The following is an 18294-nucleotide window of genomic DNA, read 5'->3' on the forward strand; positions in this document are numbered from 1 at the left end:
GTGTGAACGTTTTATAGTCCCAATATCCAAGTAAGGTTACTGTCACACATTGGCACTTTGATCGCTACGACGGTACGATCCGTGACGTTCCAGCGATATCCATACGATATCGCTGTGTCTGACACGCAGCAGCGATCAGGGACCCTGCTGAGAATCGTACGTCGTAGCAGATTGTTTGGAACTTTCTTTCGTCGCTGGATCTCCCTCTGTCATCGTTGGATCGTTGTGTGTGACACCGATCCAGCGATGCGTTCGCTTGTAACCAGGGTAAACATCGGGTTACTAAGCGCAGGGCCGCGCTTAGTAACCCGATGTTTACCGTGGTTACCAGCGTAAAAGTAAAAAAAAACAAACAGTACATACTCACATTCCGGTATCTGTCCCCCGGCGTTCTGCTTCTCTGCACTGTGAGCGCCGGCCGGCCGGAAAGCGAGCACAGCGGTGACGTCACCGCTGTGCTTTCCGGCTGGCGCAGGCACAGTGCAGAGAAGCACAGCGCCGGGGGACAGACACCGGAATGTAAGTATGTAGTGTTTTTTTTTTTACGTTTACGCTGGTAACCACGGTAAACATCGGGTTACTAAGCGCGGCCCTGCACTTAGTAACCCGATGTTTATCCTGGTTACCAGCGAACCTCGGCATCGTTGGTCGCTGGAGAGCGGTCTGTGTGACAGCTCCCCAGCGACCACACAACCACTTACCAACGATCACGGCCAGGTCGTATCGCTGGTCGTGATCGTTGGTAAATCGTTTAGTGTGACAGTACCCTAAGAGTAGAAGCCAGGTGCCCTCACTGTCTCTGGAGCAGATTCCTCAGATTCTGTAGTGAGTCATAAATGCTCCGGACAGATTTAGTCCTGTGTGGATGGAATCAAAGACTGTAAAAAATTTGTATTCCCATACCCTTCAATGTTTTTGTGATTTAAAATTGCCTTTTAATATGATAACTTTCACCAAGGACAACATCTGCAAAGAGTTTGTATGTTCGCTCCGTGCTTGTGTAGGTTTCCTCCGGGTTCTCCGGTTTCCTCCCACACTCCAAAGACATACAGATAGGGAATTTAGATTGTGAGCCCCAACGGGGACAGCGATGATAATGTGTGCAACCTGTAAAGCGCTGCGGAATATGTTAGCGCTATATAAAAATAAAGATTATTATTATATTGTTTATGTTTTGTCCTGGACCACAGAAATGTTTGGCCACCAGTAAATGTTTCTTTATTTATCTGTAATTGTGTGGCGATGAGACCTCATCCTTGATCTCAGTTTCTGTCCTGTGTCTCCCACATAGAGACATTTAATAGGACGCATAGTGCACAGAATTAAGTACACCACATTGGAAGAGGAACATGTGAATGTCCCGGGGAATCTCGTGTTCAGTTCCTCCAAATAATGATTCCATATTGATGAATTAAGAAGTAAAATAGGAAGTTGTAACATTCTACTTTCCAACCATTGAGGGTTAAGCGACCATTTTTCTTTTGCTTGAATATTAGTACAGATTGGAAATGCAAATCTCACCTTCCCTGGTATACATAGGCTAGCGGTAAACTTTAAAGGGTTGCTCCACTACTTTTATATTGATGACCTATCCAAAGAGTAGGCCTTCAATACCAGATAATGCGGGCTGACAACTGGCACTCCCACCAATGAGCTGTTCTTGGTGCCCGCTGGATGTTAGCAGCTGCGAAGCTGAGCACCACAGCTCCATCAACTGTGTAATGGCCACTGCCAGATACTGCATATTCACTCCCAATCAAATGAATAAATGTGAATCTGCAGTACCCAGCAGCAGCCACTACACGATTGATAGATTTGTGCTATTCAGTTCAGCAACTGCTAATATTTAGTGATGAGCGAGTATGCTCATTACTTGAGATTTCCGAGCATGCTCTGGTGGTCTCCGAGTGTCTTGGACGTGCTCGTAGATTATGTTTGTGTCTCCGCAGCTGTATGATTTGCGGCTGCTAGGCAACCTGAACACATGTAGGGATTGCCTGTTTGTTAGGGATTCCCCACATGTATTCAGGTTGTCTAGCAGCCGCAAATTGTGCAGCTGCGGAGACACAAACATAATCAACGAGCACGCCAAAAAAACTCGGAAAACACCAGAGCATGCTCGGAAATCTCGAGTAATGAGCACACTCGCTCATCACTACTAATATTCGGTTGCCACTGGCACCAAGAGCAGTTGATCAGTGGAGATATCAGATTTCAGAACCCCACTGATCTGATACCGATATTGATCACCTATCCTAAGGATAAGTCATCAGTATCGAAGTAGTGGGGCAACCCTTTAAGGAAAGTGTTGATTTTTTCTTAAATCTGAGTTTTCATATTTTAATGCAGATACTTGAGTAATTCACAGACAAATCTCCAACTATTGGATGTGTAGTGGATTTTGACCTACCCAATAAACGTAGTAGGGAAATATGACAAATCTGCAACTATTCTGTGACATAAATTGATCATCTACTGTAGCAAGTGGAGGAAAAACTTCTTTAGCAAGTGGATGAAAATTGTTTAAATCCACTTGGCTGCGCCACCCGCAGACCATCATACAGTATGATTCCCCCTCATTGTGATGCACCCATTAATCCTCCACAGTATGATGCCCCCACAGCCTATCATACAGTATGGTGCCCCATGCACAGTATGATGTCCTCCACAGCCCTCCACACACAGAATGACACCCACATGGTAGCAAATATTACCATTAGTAACGTTGGTGAGCTCCTCTTTTTTTTTGACACCCACATAGCTCCTCTACACAGTATAATGGACCCACACAGTATGATAGCCCTCACAACCCACTTGCAGAGTATTATGGCTCCACAACTCCTACAGCCCCCAATCACTGTATGATGACCTCCATGGCCGCCACACACTGTGTGGAGTGCTACACATTCCCCTCCACATTGAATGACACCTCCTCCTCCACACACAGTATGTTAACCCCCACAGCACTCACATACTGTATGATGGCCCCCATGTCACCCCTATACACAATATAATTCTCACATAGCCCCCTTCAAATTCACACCAAAAACACTGACTGATCATATAAAAACTCACTCAGCCCCATTCTCCCGATGCGCTGGTCCAGTCTATGCACAGTGCGGACTGAGGTTCCTTGCAGCAGGCGCGATCTATTGATGTTGCCGCACCTGCTGCTATTAGACTCAGAAGCACAGTCTGAGTGGTGAAGCAGTGCTATTCGGCACCGGACCCTCCCAACTTATCTGTCTCCATGTTTTTGCAATGTAATTTGATAGGACCATGATTTAGTAGCAGAGACCCTGATTACAAATACAGTATGTGTTGCTTACTGGGCTGTGTTTTTGTATTTCAATACCATCAGTGTTTTATCAGCAAGAGATTATCTCTACAGGACAACTAACCTACGGCATCTTAAGGTACCGTCACACTAGGCGATATCGCCAGCAATCCGTGACGTTGCAGCGACATGGATGGCGATATCGCTGTGTTTGACACGCAGCAGCGATCTGGATCCCGCTGTGAAATTGCTGGTCGCTGCTAGAAGGTCTGCACATTATTTGGTCGCTAGGTCGCCGTGTATCGCCGTGTTTGACAGCAAAAGCGACGATACCAGCGATATTTTACACTGGTAACCAGGGTAAACATCGGGTTACTAAGCGCAGGGCCGCGCTTAGTAACCCGATGTTTACCCTGGTTACCAGCGTAAAAGTTAAAAAAACAAACAGTACATACTCACCTGCGCGTCCCCCAGCCTCTGCTTCCTGACACTAAAGCGCCGGCCCTAAACTGAAAGTGAAAGCACAGCGGTGACGTCACCGCTCTGCTGTTAGGGCCGGAGCTCAGTCAGCGTCAGGATGCAGAGGCTGGGGGACGCGCAGGTGAGCATGTACTGTTTGTTTTTTTAACTTTTACGCTGGTAACCAGGGTAAACATCGGGTTACTAAGCGCGGCCCTGCGCTTAGCAACCCGATGTTTACCCTGGTTACCCGGGGACCTCGGCATCGCTGGTCGCTGGAGAGCGGTCTGTGTGACAGCTCTCCAGCGACCACACAGCGACGCTGCAGCGATCGGCATTGCTGTCGCTATCGCTGCAGCGTCGCTTAGTGTGACGGTACCTTTAGTCCAACCATGCCCCCAGCACTGATTAGTAGCTTTATGTCATGATAACTGCTGACCCAAGTAAACTAAGTGATACATTGCTGGAATCAGGGTCTCTATCTCTACATTATACTGCTCTTGGATTACACAGTAAAACCTGCTGACAAATTACATTTAAAGTTTTCTATGAACTTGCTTTTCCTTTTTGCTTTTTTTTTATATTCACTGCCAGACCATGTGTCAGTAGTAATTGGTTGAACATATAAGATGTAGGTAATGCCATCTCACGTGTATTATTTTATGTGTAATTGTGCTGTACATATTTAGTTCTATACTAGTCAAGTTTTTCAGCTGTATAGAGCTCTGTAGTTTTTTTTATTTTGTGTTTAGTAATATTAATTTCAATTTGTTTTGTTTTTATCAGACATACAAACTTTCATCCAAGATCAAAGTATCTATTTAAAGCATTTCCAGATGTGAAATTATGAGACATAAGGCGACTGGTAAGTTACAAAAATTACATATTTTTTTTGCTTTTGTCTTGATAAATTAGTAAGCCGTACAGTTGGGTTTAAAAAAGAAAAACAGTACACCATCGAAAGGTTATCCTATGACTAATCTTCATACAAAATGTCCCTAAAGGCTGATGGAAAGATGGAACAATGTAATCTACAGTGTATAAAGCATAATAAATACCCTTTTTTATTGATTATTGTTTCCATCTTGGTGCTGCTATTCTTTTCTGAAGATGGCCTCTCCATCAGCTGGTAATAAAGGCTCTGCATACTTCCTCTGCAGAAGGAGTCTTATCAACTATTCTGCCATACTTCTTGGGAAGCGCTGCTTCTTCCCGGACAAAGAAGGGAGTAGATTTTTCTACTGTGAACATAACCTTAAAGTGGTTGTCCAGTGCTTAAATTATCATCGTCTATCCTTGTTATACAGTGGAAATTCAAGCCCCTCCACGCATCAGCTGTTGGACCCCCAGTGATCACCTGTTTGCAGCTCCCGCAGCGGCTGGATATACACATTGTGCAGAGTTGGAGCAGCATGGTTCCATACAATGTGTCATAACAATATATCAGCAATATAAACACTGGACAACACCTTTACCAAAGCATCACTATGCAGAGTCCTGTCACTAAGGAGAGTTATTGAGGGTCTACCAGCACTCTGCTGATTAGTGGATGTGCACTTTGTGGGCATTTTTAATAGCATCTAAATATAAACATCATTAATGTTCTTTGATCTGTACTATGAATATGGTAACATGATGTACCGTACACCAAAAAACATACAGTACATCCTATGACTTTTCAGCAGATTTGACCTCCAGTACCAATTCTACATTAATGTCACCCGATTACATATCTTTTCACGTGCCATCACCCTTGCACAACTACAAAACACCACTGATTGTGTGTAAGGCCTCTTAGCGATGCCTGCTCTTTACTTATGTGTTCTATACATGCTGTCACCAGATGGACATTTACCCATTATGGTGTTTTTCTTATGTGTGTGTTTTTAGCGCATTGTATATCCGCAAAAAGATAAACAAGAGATGTATTTTTTTTATCAGAGTCACAGATCAAAATACACTTACACATGCAGACCCATTGAAATGAATGGGTCTGTGCACCCATATGTAGACATGTCCGTTTTTTCCAGCAGCGCGGGCCACAAAACATCCCGCACACGTGCACACAGATGACACACTGGGATGTAATGCATGTTACACATCCCAGTGCCTGAGAAGCAGCAGTACAGTAAGCGCTGTTCCCTGGTGCCAGGGTGCGGAAGGCGGCTCTCATTATTCTCCCCTGCTCTGCCGGCGATCAGCAGCCTGTAATAAATAATTATTTATATATTTTAAAAAAACAGCAAGGGGACCCCGCTAATCTTGATAACCAGCCTTGCTGAAGCTGACAGCTGAGGGTTGCAGTTTGCAGCTGTCAGTTTTGCCTGGCTAGTTATCAAAAATACAGGGGAGCCCACGCCGGATTTTTTATTTATTTATTTATTCATAGCACAGGTGGCCGGTGATGAATACTCCCATCAGCCGCCTCCTGCTCTCACTGTTATTAGTGGCAGCAGGTATCGGCTGATGGGAGTAATAGTCTTATCAGTCACCACCTGCTGTCACTGTGATCAGTTGAATATAACTCTCATCATTCTCCTCTGCTCGTGTTGATTACCGGCAAAGCAGGGGAGAATGATGAGAGTCGTCTTAAGCACTCGGCACCAGGGAACAGCGCTTACTGTACTGCTGATTCACTGGTGTCGGTGCATGTGGTACTGATGCATTACACTGACATCTCTGGTACCATTTTTCCAGTACCGGAAATATCAGGACATGTGAAACCGGCCTTAGACAGCACACATTGTCATTAAAATACAATCTGTGTGCTGTCTCTCTCGCTCTCTTTTTTTTCTTTAAAAATGCATCTTCTACAAATCAGAAAATAATCTGTGTACAGTCAATATCTGAGAGTAAGTAAATCTGTGTCCACAACCAACCCTACGGCCCATATCAGCATATGCTAATACTTTCATTATGTAGATTTGCTACCATGTCTCTGTAAAGATGTATTTAAGCAGGATATCCACTGGCTAGAAGATTGTATATTTTCACTCAACTGCTTGGGTGGTCTCCGAGTATTTGTGAGTGCTCGGAGATTTCTTTTTTGTCCACGCAGCTGCATGATTTGCGGCTGCTAGACAGCTTGGACACGTGTGGATTCCCTAGCAACCAGGCAATCCCCACATGTATTCAGCCTGTCTAGCAGCCGTAAATCATGCAGCTGGTGGACAAAAACTAAATCTCCGAGCAGTCACAAATACTCAGGAGACCACCCAAGCAGCGAGTACACTCGCTCATCACTAGTCTGCAGTTCTGACTTAGAGATGCTAGTGTAATAGATGGGAGATTTGAGCCTTCTGATCTGTGAGCTGTAGAGATCCTAATAGTAAATGGAGAAATGGCCTTCAGAACATGCTCTGGGGAGGTAGTAACAGTACCATCTGCCTCACTTATATTAGTGACTATAGCTTCTTGAAAAGATATGCCTAGAATTTACCGCAACGGTCTCAATGTTAGAAAAACTGTTTTTTCCAGAAATATTCCTTCCCGTTTGCCGCTTCAATGTGGATCCTACATACTGCTACCTGTTTTTGTTGCCAGGTGGAACGAAGATCCATTGTAGGGTTTTGTAGTGCACTGAAACAGGTAGGAGAAGCTTTACAATTTATTTTTTTATGCTTCGCATACTAGAAAATCATCGTTGAAGCATTTATTGTAAAAATGAACACACTGACCAAACACCAATACAAATTTAAAACAAAATATTGATGAAAATGTGTCCATTTGTTTCGTATGAGATAAAAAAAAATTGAATTCTAAAAGAGGCCTAACACCTTGAACTATGAATCTTTCAAAAACTGATCATATGTTTCCATCTTGTAAACCTAATATTTCCAATTCATTTTTGTCACTATAAGAAAAATATCAAAACATCTTCAGAATTCTCACTGGGTTTGTCCATACGTTGCATTTTTTTAATGAATTTTTCCTGTACATTTTCCATTTTTAAAAACATGCAGTATGTAAATTCTTTCAGAACTGTTACTGTAGTTATTCTACAATAAAAGCAAAATGTATTAGCAGCAAAATAATACAAATAAAGCAAGGAAAAATTCTGCTGCGATTTTCTGTAAAAAAAAAATCATAAACATACACTCGCTGTTTTTCTGGTTCATTCTCATTTTCGGTTGTGTTTATTACAGTCCATCTTGAAGCGAGGCTCATCTTTCTGTCTAACCACTACACCATCCCCTTTACCATCCGTGTTTTTCGAAAGGGTAGTCAAATAAGCTCATATAGATCTGATGGTCAGATTTCTACATACTTTTGGCCATAGCGTGTTTTGCATGGGTGGACATACCGCATGTTCAGCCTGTGCGGCTGCTCCGGGGCCCCGAGGTGGAGGGGGGCCCCTGCAGGGTGGCTAATAATGAGGGCAATCTGGCCTGTTTATCTGGCCCCGAGTCTCCTGGGGGCCCCAGGCCAGATGGCCCTCATGTGCGGCGGACAGGGAGAGATCACTGCAGCTCCGCTGCCTACAAGAGAAAATAGCAGCGGAGCTGCAGCAATCTGTCCTGCTTCCTGCCAGTGCTTTCTCTCACACAGAAAGCAGCGCCGCTGGATGACGTCATCATTCATTCAGGAATGTCTGCAGATTTGTCCTGAACAAAACCGGACTTTTTCTGCAAGAAATCCGCATTCGGATTTTTAGCGTTTTTTTCCGGAGCTTCCCAATGCAATAATATAGCGGCAAAAACTCGAAAAATCCGGAAAATTAATGAACATGCTGCGTTTTTTACCGCGATGTTTTTTTTTGCATAAAAAAAACGCAGCATGTGCACAAAAATTGCAGAATGCATTGAAAATGATGGGATGCTTATGTAAGCGTTTTTTTAAATGTTTTTTTCCATGGAAAACGGACAAAAAGACACGAAAAAAACGCTAAAAAACGTGAACGTGTGCACATAGTCTATAGGCAGTACAGGGCAGTAATAATGAGGGCGATATGGCTTGTTTCTCAGAGCCCGAGGCGCCAGGAGTTCCATTGCCAGATTACCCTCATCATAAGCAGCGTGCCCAGCAGGGAGGGGGGCCCAGACATATTTCTTGCACAGGGGCCCCAAGCTGTCAGTGTCTACCCCTGATGCTTTGAATATTTATTACATCATAAAGCTGGTTATAAACTAAGTAAAGCTTACGGTTACGGTAAACTATTGTAATTTATGCAGTAAACCCTTGGACGTACTCTCGAACTCTGCAAAATTTACAAGGCAAGTGCTTGCAGCAGCAAAATTTCACCCTGGCCTCCTCTAATTGAGAACAGTGGGACTTTTGGGGTAGACAGTAGAGGTCACAGGAAAATTACAGAAGAGAAAGAAACAGGAAAAAGACACTTAGCTGCATCAAAACTGCTTATGTGAGTCTAGTATTAAAATATTAGTAATATCTTGGGTCTTCTTTATCGATACCCAGATATCTGGACCCCCGTCATATGAAGCTATTATGCCTGGCAAATTGTTCAGGAGCTATTTTAACTCCTGATACAAAGACCACTCAACAATCATTGCAATGTCCAAGAGCTCACACTGTGCTGCTTTCATTTTTCACACATGCAGGTCAAATGGCCACAGCCAACAACTCGCTATGGCTATGTGGCGTCTATCTATTCACAATGCAGCTTGGTTTCCTTTATCTCTTAAGAGTCCACCAGAATTTCAGGCTGCTGTGATGTGAAAATCAATGAGATACTGTATTTTAATCAGAATGGCCTAGAAACTGCTGTGATTTTTTTTAACCACTTGCAAAATCCCAAAGTCAGTGTACATTTAAGCATTGCATTCTGAAATAAGCATCCAGTGGTTCCCCAATCTACTATATAATCGTCTAAGAGTCACTTCGTCTGTCTGTCTGTCTGTCTGTCACGGAAATCCCAAGTAGCTGATTGGTCGCGGTCAAACTGCCACGACCAATCAGCTACAGGCACAGTGCGGCCGCGAAATGGCCACTCCTTACTCCCTTGCCTATGCAGCATCAATGGTAAAAAGATCTAATGTTAAACATATTAAAAATAATAAAAAATCATTATATTCTCACCTTCTGTCGGCCCCCGGATCCAGCCCAGGCCTTTCCCACTCCTCGTGACGGTCCGGTCCATGCATTGCGGTCTCGCGAGATCGCTACGTCATCATCTCGGGAGACCGCAATGCACTCTTGGGACCGGAGCGTTGCGTGGGGCATCGGTAAACGACTGGGCTGGATCCGGGGGCCGACGGAAGGTGAGTATATAACTATTTTTTATTTTAATTCTTTTTTTTAACAGGGATATGGTGCCCACATTGCTATATACTACGTGGGTTGTGTTAGATACTGCGTGGGCTGTGTTATATACTACATCTCTGTGCTATATATTATGTGGCTGTGCTATATACTACGTGGCTGTGGTATATATAACGTGGCTGGGCAATATACTACATTGCTGTGCTCTATACTATGTGGCCTGGGTTATATACTGCATGGGCAGTGTTATATACTATGTCTCTGTGCTATATACTACGTGGCTGTGCAATATATTACGTGGCTGTGCGATATATTACGTGGCTGGACAATATACTACGTGGCTGGGCAATATGCAATGTGGCTGTGCAATATATTACGTGCTGTGCAATATACTACGTGGTTGTGCTATATACTACGTGGCTGGGCAATATATTACGTGGCTGGGCAATATACTACGTGGCTGGGCAATATGCTACGTGGCTGTGCTATTTACTACGTGGGCTGTGCTATTCACTACGTGGCTGGGCAATATACTACGTGGCTGTGCTATATACTACGTAGCTGTGTTATATACTACGTGGGCTGTGTTATATACTTCGTGGCTGTGCTATATACTACGTGGGCTGTGCTATATACTACGTGGACTGTGTTATATGCTACGTGGGCTGTGCTATATGCTACTTGGCTGTGCTATATTTCCCTGCTGTATCTGTGCATCATGAATCGTGGTATGTGTTTAAGAGGGGGGCCCACTGAGACTCTTTCGCCCGGGGCCCTCAAAAATCTGGAGCCAGCCCTGGCTTCACTGATTGGTCAAGCCCGGCCGGCCGCGAACAATCAGCGACAGGCGCAGTCCACCCGCGAATTGGCGCGGAATTTGAACCACACTTCGCTAATTGGTTGCGGCCGGCCGGCCGAATCCTTTGTATAAATTGCATTATTCTGAAAACTTCATAAATAAACTACCGTATATACTCGAGTATAAGCTGAGATTTTCAGCCCAAATTTTTGGGCTGAAAGTGCCCCTCTCGGCTTATACTCGAGTCATGATCGGTGGTGGGGTCGGCGGGTGAGCACTGTCATATACTCACCTAGTCCCGGCGTTCCTGTCGCTCCCCCTGCCTGTCACACTGTCTTCGGTGCCGCAGCCTCTTCCCCTGAGCGGTCACATGGGACCGCTCATTAGAGAAATGAATAGGCTGCTCCACCTCCCATAGGGGCGGAGCCGCATAATTCATTTCTCTAATCAGCGGTGCCGGTGACCGCTGATAGAGGAAGAGGCTGCGGCACCGAAGACCAGCTGTCCGGGGGAAGGAGCGGGACGCCGGGAGCAGGTAAGTATCGCATATTCACCTGTCCTCGTTCCCCACGCCGGGCGTCGCGCCATCTTCCCGGCGTCTCTCCGCTCTGACTGTTCAGGCAGAGGGTGCGATGACGCATATAGTGTGCGCGCCGCCCTCTGCCTGATCAGTCAATGCGGAGAGACGCCGGGAAGATGGCGCCGAGGAGCTGCAGACAAGACAGGTGAGTATGTCGTTTATTTTTTTTTTTTTTATTGCAGCAGCAGCAGCTATGGGGCAATAATGGACGGTGCAGAGCACTATATGGCACAGCTATGGGGCAACGGTGCAGAGCACTATATGGCACAGCTATGGGGCAACGGTGCAGAGCACTATATGGCACAGCTATGGGGCAATGGTGCAGAGCACTATATGGCACAGCTATGGGGCAACGGTGCAGAGCACTATATGGCACAGCTATGGGGCAACGGTGCAGAGCACTATATGGCACAGCTATGGGGCAACGGTGCAGAGCACTATATGGCACAGCTATGGGGCAATGGTGCAGAGCACTATATGGCACAGCTATGGGGCAACGGTGCAGAGCATTATATATATGGCACAGCTATGGGGCAACGGTGCAGAGCACTATATATATGGCACAGCTATGGGGCAACGGTGCAGAGCATTATATATGGCACAGCTATGGGGCAACGGTGCAGAGCATTGTATATGGCACAGCTTTCTATGGAGCATCTATGGGGCCATAATGAACTGTGCAGAGCATTGTATATATGGCACAGCTTTATGTGGAGCATCTATGGGGCCATAATGAACGGTGCAGAGCATTATATGTGGCACAGCTTTATGTGGAGCATCTATGGGGCCATAATGAATGGTATGGAGTATCTATTTTTAATTTTGAAATTCACCGGTACCTGCTGCATTTTCCACCCTAGGCTTATACTCGAGTCATTACGTTTTCCCAGTTTTTTGTGGCAAAATTAGGGGGGTCGGCTTATACTCGGGTCGGCTTATACTCGAGTATATACGGTACATACATATTCTAGAATACCCGATGCGTTAGAATCGGGCCACCATCTAGTAAAAAATATATCTGAGAAGTCATATCACATTTTCTTCTAGAATATTACTTTGTCTCCTGTACTATCCCCTATATTGTCAAGGAATGAGTCATGTTTCTAGCTAGAGTGATGTTAATTCCTAGATTGCGCTGTTGCTGACCCAATGACAGCTTTTTGCCATGGAACTTTGCTGAGTGAGGAGACAGGTTCCATTTAACTCATTCTTCAGTATACTATGTACCATGATCAGGGCCACCATCATGACATTACTACTCAGTCTGGGCACCCTCCATGTTTTGCTTATGGTCAGGGCCAGGAATGGGTTGCAGCACACATCTCAGGAAAGGGAGCTTTCCTGGAGCTCCACGGCTGTCAAAAAGAATAGCAGCGCAGCTCCAGGGGAGCTATCTCTGTCTATTTTGTGCTCGTGATGGCGCCTATGTGATGATGTCATCACGCAGGATCTGTCATGTATGCATTCTGGATACCAGAAGTGTAGCTGCAGAGGATTATATGAAAGGTAAGTATGAAATAAAATTAATCAAATGGGTGTGGAGGAGCAAATGATGCTATATTGAGGGTGGGGGAGGGGACAGCAAATTATGCTGTATTGAGGGTGGGGAACAGGAAAGGGGGATAGCAAATGATGCTGTATTGAGGGCTGGGGAGGGGGACAGCAAATAATGCTGTATTGAGCAGAGCGTGGGGGACTACAAATGATGCTGTACTGAGAATGAGGGACAGGGGACAGAAAATGATGCTGTATTGAGGGTTCGGCATGGGGGACAGCAAATAATGCTGTATTGAGGGTGGGGGACAGGGGACAGCAAATTATGCTGTATTGAGGGTGAGGGACGGAGAACAGCAAATTATGCTTTATTGAGGGGGGATGGGGGACAGCAAATAATGATGTGTTGAGGGTGGGGATAATAAATGATGAATTGAGGGTGGGTGATGAGGGACAGCAAATGATGAATTGAAGGTGGGGTGGGACGAGCAAATGATGATGAATTGATGGTGGCAGAGAATAAATAATGATGAATTTAGACTGGGGTTGGAGGAGATGACTTGAGGGTGGAGGAGAGCAAATGATTCTGAATCGAGACTAAGGGGTGGGGAAGTGTAAATTATTATGAACTGAGACTGGGGGATGGGGTAGAGCAAATAATGAATTGAGACTGGGAGGTGCTGAACAGCAAGTGATGACTACTTGAGGGTGGGGTGGGGGTGAGAGCAAATGATGATGAATTGAGAGTGGGTGAGAGCAAATGAATTGGGGGGTCCTGTTACTGTGCAGGGTGGCACTATATCACTTTTTTTCATGTGGCATAGTGTAGAAGATGAGAATTGTCCTCTGAAAGCAGTGCTCCAGATAACTGTGTGTCATTTTCTGTAGAGACAACTCCTGCCAGGAAGACGTTATGGTGGCCTGTGCTGGATGAAGAAGTAAAGCGAAGATGAAGGACTTCAAGTAGAGACATAACTGGATATTCAATATACTATACACAGAGCTCCTGTGTATAATGTCACTGGTGATTATTATTATTATTTATTTATATAGCACCATTGATTCCATGGTGCTGTACATGAGAAGGGGTTACATACAAGTTACAGATATCACTTACAGTAAACAAACTAACAATGACAGACTGATACAGAGGGGTGAGGACCCTGCCGTTGCGGGCTTACATTCAACAGGATTATGGGGAAGGAGACAATAGGTTGAGGGTTGCTGCAGCTCCGGCGTTGGTGAGACGGTAGCTTCAGTAGTGATGAGGAGGCAGCGGGGTCAGTGCAGGCTGTAGGCTTTCCTGAAGAGATGGGTTTTCAAGTTCCGTCTGAAGAATCTGAATGTGGTTGATAGTCGGACGTGTTGGGACAAAGAATTCCAGAGGATGGGGGATATTCGTGAGAAGTCTTGGAGGCGATTGGATGAGGAGCGAATAAGTGTGGAGGAGAGAAGGAGGTCTTGGGAGGACCGGAGATTACGCGAGGGAAGATATCGGGAGATTAGTTCAGAGATATATGGAGGAGACAGGTTATGGATGGCTTTGTAGGTCAGTATTAGTAATTTGAACTGGATACGCTGAGGGAATGGGAGCCAGTGAAGAGATTTGCAGAGGGGGGAAGCAGAGGAGTAGCGAGCAGAGAGATGAATTAGTCGGGCAGCAGAGTTAAGGATGGACTGGAGAGGTGCAAGGGTGTTAGTAGGGAGGCCGCAGAAAAGGATGTTGCAGTAGTCAAGGTGGGAGATGATGAGGGGATGCACAAGCATTTTAGTAGATTGATGGTTGAGGAAAGGATGGATTCTGGAGATGTTTTTGAGCTGGAGGCGACAGGAGGTGGAAAGAGCTTGGATGTGCGGTTTGAAGGACAGGGCAGAGTCGAAGGTTACTCCGAGGCAGCGGACTTCCGGAACGGGGGAAAGCATGATGTCATTGATTGCGATAGATAGGTCAGGTAAGGAAGATCTATGGGATGGAGGAAAGATGATGAGTTCAGATTTGTCCACATTGAGTTTGAGGAAGCGAGAGGAGAAGAAGGAGGATATGGCTGATAGGCACTCTGGGATTCTGGGCAGCAGCGCAGTGACGTCTTGGCCAGAGAGGTAGATCTGAGTGTCATCAGCATAGACGTGGTACTGGAATCCATGGGACTTTATGAGTTGTCCCAAGCCAAGTGTATAGATTGAGAAGAGTAGGGGTCCTAGAACAGAGCCTTGGGGGACTCCAACAGAGAGAGGATGGGATGAGGAGGTAGTGTGGGAGTGGGAGATGCTCAATGTGCGGTTGGAAAGGTGATCACAGTGGTATTATGCTGAGCACTATATTACCTGTACACTATATTCTATATAGAGAGCTCCTGTGTAATGTCACTAGAGATCACTGTATTACCTGTACACTATGTACTCTATGCAGAGCTCCTGTGTATAATGTCTCCAGTGACCACTGTATTACCTGTATATTGACACTATATACAGCGCTCATGTGTATAATGTCACTGGTGATCACTGTATTACCTGTACACTGACACTCTCTACAGAGCTCCTGTGTATAATGTCACCAGTGATCACTATTACCTGTACACTGACACTGTATACAGAGCTTATTGTATAATGTCACTTGTGATCACTGTATTACCTGTACACAATACACTATATACAGAGCTCCTGTGTACAATCTCACTGGTGATCCCTGTATTAACTGTACATTATATACAGAGCTCCTGTGTATAATATCACTGGTGATCACTGTATTACCTGTACAATATATATTATATACAGAGATCCTGTGTATAATGTCACCAGTGATCACTGTGTTACCTGTACACTGATGCTATACACAGAGCAGAGCTCCTATGTAAAATGTCACTGGTGATTTCTTTAAAACCTGTACACTGACATTATGACATGCCCACGTGGTGACAGGTGACAGGTGGTGCACGTGGTTCATGAACCCACTGTGCCACAGGGCCGGACCTGCCTAAGAAGGGGTATGGCTAAGTGGCTAGCTGGTGTTCACTGGAGCTCCTAATGGTGGAGACAGACTGGGCTGCAGGTAGCACCATTCCCATCAAAATCTCTGTCCATTTTTACATTGTAAGAGGATATTTCAAATCCTTGGGGTCTGGAAGATGTGTAGGAGTCAAATCACTAAATGGCATTAACTTTTCCTCTCCCTAACTTCTGTGAGCCAAAGTGGAAACTCACTAAGTATTATATATTCTTATTATGATGGATCTGGCTCATGACCATGTATATATAAACTGCAAGCCATTTATTTTACCTTGGTGTGGTTTGCAGCAATATTCTCTTCAGCAACTGTTTAAAAAAACTGAGTTTTGTACATGAAATAGATAACATGTTTTGAGTTCTTTTGCTGACAATTGAAAACAATAGAGGAGATTTATCAATTTAAATGTGCCCAGCTTCTGGCATAATTTGCACCCAAAAGTGTTTGTCATGACTTGTACCATAATTATTATGTACTGTAGACATTCTGCGCCTTGTCTAACAAGGGGTCATGGATTTATTGAAAATGGACATGGCTTAGCGGCAACAGGACAGGCCATGTCCTAAAGTGCTACTAAAATTACACCTGAATTGTGGTGCGCATTTCTGATACAATGGAAGCCAAGGAACAGTTTATGTTTAGTTTTTTCGTTAGGGAGTTATAAGAGTTCAAATTTGACCAGCAATTTCTCATTTTTACAGCACCATTTTTTTTTACTGACCACATTACATTTGAAGTCACTTTGAGGGGTCTATATGATAGAAAATACCCAAGTGTGACACCATTCTAAAAACTGCACCCCTCAAGGTGCTCAAAACCACATTCAAGAAGTTTATTAACCCTTCATTTGCTTCACAGGAATTTTTGGGATGTTTAAAAAAATGAACATTTACCTTTCTACACAAAAAATTTACTTCAGATTCTATTTGTTTTATTTTACGAAGGGTAACAGGAGAAATTGGACCCCAAACGTTGTTGTACAATTTGTCCTGAGTAAACAGATACCCCATATGTGTGGGTAAACCACTGTTTGGGCATGCAGAGCTCGGAAGGGAAGGAGCGTCATTTGATTTTTCAATGCAAAATTGGCTGATGTGCCTAAACAGTGGAAACCTCCCACTTCTAACCCTAACCCCAACACACCCCTAACCATAACCTCAACCACAAACCTAACCCTAACACACCCCTAATCCCAACCCTAACCGTAATCCCAACCCTAACCCCAATTGTAACCCTAACCCCAATCGTAACCCTAACTCTAACCCCAACCCTAACTTTAGCCCCAACCCTAACCCTAACTTTAGCCCCAAACCTAACTTTTGCCCCAACCATAACCCTAACTTTAGCCCCAACCCTAACCCTAACTTTTGCCCCAACCCTAACTCCAAACCCAACCCTATCCCTAACCCTAACGGGAAAATGGAAATAAATACTTTTTTTAGTTTATTATATTTCCCTAACTAAGGGGGTGATAAAGGGGGGTTTGATTTACTATTTATAGCGGGTTTTTATAGCAGGTTTTTATGTTTGGCAGCTGTCACACACTAAAAGTCTTTTTGATCACGTGTTATTCCACTTTTTGTTCAACAGTATGATGATAAAGCATTGTTTTTTGGCTTGTATTTTTTTAATAGTGTTCACTAAAGGGGTTAACTAGTGGGACAGTTTTATGGGTTGGGCCATTATGGATACCACATATAAGTGTACTTTTATTGCTTTGATTTTTTTTATTCAAATATTTATTTAGTGATAGAATAAATATTGATTTTTTTATTATTATTTTTTATTATTTTTTTTAAATATTTTTACATTTATTTTTTTCAATTTTTTTAATTTCATTCTTACTTTTACCCTGTGTCCCACTATGGAACACTCATTTTGTGCATACTGATCGCTTCTATAGCATGCAGATTTGCATGCTATGGAAGCTGTCAGTGCTGCAGCTTCTGTACACTGACACTGAGAAACTTCCTAACATGCACTACACATGACAGGAAGTCTCTCAGCTCTTGAGACCCGAATGTCATCATGACGACATTAGGTCTCCATGGCATCGATTGGGACCCCACGGCGTGCCGCGGGGTCTCTGATCCAAAGGCAGAGGGGATGTCAGCCCCTGTGCCAGCTCCTGAAAGCTGTAATCATGTTTGATCGCAGTGTTCTGGGGGTTAAAGTGCCGGGAGCGGTCCGTGACGGTCTGTGACAATCAGCTGACACCCGGCCTTGATCTGCCACACACCACCCATGTGAGTGGCCGATCGGCTATGACGTACTATCCCGTCCATAGTCAGACGGGCCCAGCCCACATGGATGGGATAGTACATCGGATGTCAGAAAGGGGTTAAGTAGAGCTACAGTGCTATGTAAAAATATTCATATCCTATGAACTTTTCCACATTTTTTCACTTTTCACCCAAAAACTTTAATGTATTTTATGTGATATACCAAAACAAGTATTTGTG

General features: G+C 44.4%; 1 protein-coding gene across 2 annotated transcripts in view; it reads left to right on the plus strand.

Annotated features, from left to right (window-relative positions):
• PSD (pleckstrin and Sec7 domain containing) overlaps positions 1–18294 on the plus strand; it is a 543766-nt gene that overhangs the window by 32931 nt on the left and 492541 nt on the right. For both annotated transcript variants that reach the window (XM_077259193.1, XM_077259189.1), the window contains exon 2: positions 4523–4601. The gene's annotated coding sequence lies outside the window, so the exon portion shown is untranslated. The remainder of the gene's footprint in view (positions 1–4522; positions 4602–18294) is intronic.

The sequence above is a fragment of the Ranitomeya variabilis genome, chromosome 4, assembly GCF_051348905.1.
Source record: "Ranitomeya variabilis isolate aRanVar5 chromosome 4, aRanVar5.hap1, whole genome shotgun sequence".
NCBI lineage: Eukaryota > Metazoa > Chordata > Amphibia > Anura > Dendrobatidae > Ranitomeya > Ranitomeya variabilis.